The sequence below is a fragment of the Capsella rubella genome, unplaced genomic scaffold, assembly GCF_000375325.1.
Source record: "Capsella rubella cultivar Monte Gargano unplaced genomic scaffold, Caprub1_0 scaffold_5, whole genome shotgun sequence".
NCBI lineage: Eukaryota > Viridiplantae > Streptophyta > Magnoliopsida > Brassicales > Brassicaceae > Capsella > Capsella rubella.
Genome location: NW_006238919.1, coordinates 4596402 through 4602078, shown reverse-complemented (window position 1 = coordinate 4602078; position 5677 = coordinate 4596402).

The following is a 5677-nucleotide window of genomic DNA, read 5'->3' as shown; positions in this document are numbered from 1 at the left end:
GTCCTTATTAGAGAGAGTAGTAGACATTACATGAGACCACACACCAAGACATTGGTAGAATCAGTCCTTATTAAACTCATTGGATCTAACTAATACCTTACTGAAGCAACAGAGAATTAACAAGAGATTTAACTTAGCTGTTGACATTAGAATCAAAGTAGCGAGATCACATTCATAAAGGACTGGAGGACTAGAGGACTAAAGCAAACATTGCAGCATTAGTCACTTTTCTAGAGGACTAAATCAAACAAGTTAAGTTCCTCAAAATCAGATGAGAAATGATATGTAAACAGAGAAAAGGAGAGACATTACCAAAGAGAAAAGGATAGGATCCTTTGACAGAAGTGGTAGATGTTGTCGGCCTGGAAAAGCTAGCAAACGGTCTAACAAAGCTTGGCTGTCTTCATCATTAGGATTTTCTCCGTCCTCGGGATTTTCTTCTTCAGCAGGATTAAGATCATGGTTCTCATCATATAAGAAAAGTTTTCATACCTCTTCATTGGCCCCTGAACCAGCAGCATAGTCGGTTTTAGGTTCCTCATCATTAGGAGTCAGTCCTATCTTCATAGAACTCCCATGCTTCACTTCCTTCCCCTTCTTACTTGTTTAGTCTCTTCAGCTTGCTTCAGTTGTCCCACATCTCCCTCAAGAACAGTGACTTTCTTTTCAATCTCCTTCACTTGAGTCCCTAGCATATTCAGTTGCACTCGAAAGTTTGAATTCATAGAGTACATCTTGCCAGACAAACTTTAGAGTAACTTCATCACTCCGACCAGTGATCCTTCTTCTTCCATCTTAGCAGCCTCGGTTTCCTCTCCACTTTCATCAGTCACATCCTTCAACTTCACATGCCCTCTTGATCTCCTCAAGGTAGTCTTTGGTTTTTTTCAGTGGAGGAGGGTTAACAATATCATCACTTTGCACTATATCCTTCCTCTTCTCCATCATCTTCTCACCCGCAACCTTCTCTTTACCAAGTTCCCATTGTGTTGAATCCACACGACTAAGGAAGATGTCGTGGAACAAATTGTCCAGGAGCTTGATTCCCACTGATCCTTTCGGATACAAACCTACTTCATCTAGCTAGAAAGGGTATATATTCTCTTCAGATTTCCACGCCACATGAGTTAACTTCAATCACGTCAAAGATAACTCTATCAGAAAATAACAAATGGATGACAATAACTCTGTCAGAACATAGATGGAAATAAAAACATATCAGACTGGGAAAAAATTTGAGAATCACCTTTTTCTTCTGTCGTTTCTCTGTGGCAAAAACTTCCCTATATCAATTCCTGGACGACGTGCACTCCACATCAGTAGTGGAACAATATCATCAGTATTTGCCTCATGCTCATCTAACTTCCATTTGTTCCCATAGTTTTTCCCGAGCTTATGAAGACTCTGCATAGCTCATAGGACACCACTTTGATGGACTGAATGAGCTCTTTAAAACCAATCCTGCCCCAAGGCAATCTCTCAAAAACACCATTATCCAGCACTGTTTTAGCATAGTCAAGTGGAATCCTACTTGACCTGGATATTCCCAAAATACCTACATGGACTACAAATATCACTCCAATCATCTTTCTCTTCTCACGAGACCAAATCATACAATTCTTTAGAGCTTCATCCAGCTCGTACCAGTTCGGCCCTACACCTCCATCCACAGTGATCTCTACCCTAAAATCTCTGTGATCAACCTCCACTATATCCTCCTCAACAAATGGACCATAGTTCAGTCCGGTTATGTTTTTATATTCATGGAGGGAGAACCTAATGGGACTACCTTCAATCAAAGCCATATCCCATACTTCCTCTGTATTGTCAAATGCAAGTTCAAATGTAATGAATAAGCTTTCCCCACCATACATAATTAGAATCCGCAAGCTTTAATACAACTCCAACTTGTGAATTATCCGGATGTCATTATACACATATTCACCTATGCACTTTTTGATAAATCCAAAACTGGCCAGTGTGCAGTTATGGTGCATGCTCATTTTCAGGAATGGAGCTTTTCCTTTAGGATACTGCCTTAGAGGGTAACTCGGGCCCTTCTCAACAGCTGTAGATGCCAATCCTGCAAATGAAAAAAATCATAAGGTCAAAAACTCTTATAATTAATAACAAAGATCTCATATGAAAACTGCAGTTCTATCTATCATCATACAAATCAAGAGTATAACACAAAAATGTCACAAAAACAGTCTTACCTATTTTTCATATAAAACAATATTATAAATTGAAATATACAACCTCCAACTATTTTTCTGTTAATACATGCTCAAACTATCTGTCAATTGCATTTACAATATTTACACTACCACACAACTCTATTTCACAACTCTATTAATTATCTTTGTCACAGCCACATGTCATTTCCATTACTTATACCGAATCAATTTACTTTTCAATACCAAACCACCAAACCAAATCTAGAGTTCTAAATTCAGTGCAAACACTACCAAACCAAGACCAACCCGCCAAATTTTATTGCATGATTAGATTATCATTTTACACTAATATGTACCAATTCCTAAATTGCACTTATAAACTGCCTTTCGTATTACCATTTATGCGAGGAAAATGTTAGTCTTAAATCTCTGTCATTAGCATAGCAAACAAATAAAATGAATCTACAACATCCAACTATTTTCAGTTTTGTTTTCTATGCTCAAATTATCATTCCATCGCGTTTTCTATTTAACTCTGCCATACAACTCTATTTACTAACTCTGTTTATAAATTATGTCACACAGACATGTCATTTTCATTACACTTTAACCGAACCAATTTCCATTTTAATGTCAAACCACCTAACCAAATCAATTTTCCATCAAACTACTCTACCATAGAGTTCTAAATAAACTGCTTACTTTATCGAACAAATATCAACCCGCCAAATTCGAATTCATTATTAGATTATCATTTACCACAATTGTTCTTATCAAAAATGATGATCAAATGATCATAACCCAGACCAGCATATTAAAACGCCGAAAATATACATTCAATCTCCCTGTTTAAGATAAGCAGTTACCTAACATTGTAATCATTTTATCTTTTGAATCAACACCGAATTCTTCTTAGATCTCTACACTCTCCTCGTCGTTTGTTCAAAACCTTTGAAAAAACTATGTCACTAATTTCCCACCATACTTAAAGGAAATGAACTCTACTCAACACACTTACCGGAAGTGTCAACAGACCCAAAAGCTTCGACAGTAGAGACGACTCAGAATACCATCCGTCGTCCTCTAACCAACCGCCTTTTTGTCTTCCCAAACAATGATGGTCTCTTTACCCGTCACGGACACCTCGGCTACGACTACCACTCGCCTACGCCTCACCCCCGCCGTCGATTGAAAACCTAGAACAAAACAACTTATGTCAGATATCTATTACTTGTCTAATATCTAATACTAATCTTTACTCGAACATCCAACCAAATCTACCTGCTTCTGACCGGAAATTACCCTGAGACGCCGTCCTAGTGATACGATCCTCTCGAGGACTCGACACTCTAAGATGGTGAAAGATATTCCTTAGGTTCAACGGATGGTGAAGCCACGAAGAACAAGGATGGTGGAGCGAATGGTCGCACAAGAGCTGCGGAAGACTCTTGATTTACCGAACTTGAATAACTTAGATATGACACACTAAGACGAATTCAAGGGTTAAAATGAGAATCACTCTCGACAAAACCCCCTGGATATGACATACCAAGACGGATCATGCATTGATCAATGGATATTACCATAAACAAAACCAATGAGTATTACACACCATTGACAAAAAATGATAAACACTCTCAAAGGTTCCAAAAATATCAAAAAGGCTTATTCTTATTATTCATGAGATAACCTCATTATATAGAGGGGAAATACATCAAAAACTTCAATAATAATAGCTCAACATGCAGAGCATCTATGGAGATGATATTCAACTCTAAAGTGCATGTAAGAGAGATAAATCGAGAGAATTCAATGCTATTTTCCTATGGACAAATATTGATCTTTCTTCATTCTTTTTGGACTGAATCCACCTAGTTGGGCTTCTCTCATGGACCAAGATTGTAGAACAACTTAGTTTGTAGCTTAATTCATTCTGGTCCGTTCGTTGAATGGACGCATATCAGAATCAGGAAAAATGGAGATTACCTGATTTGTAAAATCAAAAACTCCTTCGTCTGAACTCCTTTTGACTTATTTCTTCTTTGAGGAGTTCTGTAGTTGAGTTTAGCATCTTCTCCAAGTCTTTTCATGCATAGATTCTTCGTGGTTGATAATATACGCTTAAAACAATAACGACATGTCTTGAAGCTTCCCATAATCATATCATACTCTCCTTCTTGATAAAGTATTTGCCCTCAAATCCGGATCACCATCTTTTTTTTTTTGTACTTTTCTTTCTTTTTTCTCTTTCATTATTTTGTTTTTTTTTCTTTTTGACAAAAATAAATAGATAAAATATAAAATCAGAAAAGAAGGTGAAAGATAAAAGATGAATGAAAGAAAATGAAGACGTGAGAAGATGATGAAATGATAGAATGATAGACCAAACTTAGACTGTTACTCTTATACCAAATGATACGATCCTCCCGACGACTCGACACTCTAAGATGGTGAAAGATATTACTTAGGGTCAACGGACGGTGAAGCCAAGAAGAACAAGGATGGTAGAGCAAATGGTCGCACAAGAGCTGCGGAAGACTCTTGATTTATTGAACTTGAAACCCTTAGAAATGACATACTAAGACGAATTCAAGGGTGAAAATGAGAATCATTCACGACAAGACCCTCTGGATATGACACACCAAGATGGATCATGCATTGGTCAATAAATTACACGCCATTAACCAAACCAATGGATATACATACCATTGACGAAAAATGATAAACACTCTCAAAGGTTCCAAAATATCAAAAAGACTTATTATTATTATTTCATGAGATAACCTCATTATATAGAGGGGAAATACATCAAAAAATTCCATAATAATAGCTCAACATGTAGAGCATCTAGAGAAATGAAAGTCAAACTCTAAAGTGCATATAAGAGAGAAAAATCGAAATAATTAAATGCTATTTTGCTATGGACAAATATTGATCTTTCTTCATTCTTTTTGGACTGAATCCACCTAGATGGACTTCTCTCATGGACCTAGATTGTAGAAAAACTTGGTTTGTAGCTTAATTCATTCTGGCCCGTTTGGAATCTTTCGTTGAATTGACGCATATCTGAATCGGGTAAACTGGAGAACACCTGATTCGTAAAATCAATAACTCTTTCGTCTGAACTCCATTTGATTTGATTCTTCTTTGAGGAGTTCTGTAGTTGAGTTGAGCATTTTCTCCAAATCGTTTCGTGCATAGATGTTTCGTGGTTGAGAAGATATGCTTAAAACAATGACAACATGTCTTGAAACTTCCCATAATCATATCACCTAGTCACCGGAACATCACGAACAGAGTTTTGCCGGAATCGTCACTTAATTCCCACTAAAAGGAGAGAAAACGACTGTTCGATAAAAAATGAGATTAGGGTTTTCTTTTTTCTATTACCTTCTTTAATTAATTAACCTTTTAAAATTAATAAAATGGCACATATGTAATTAAATATAAAATGTATGGGTTTCAGTATCTACATTGGATTCAAATTTTAATCGGATGGT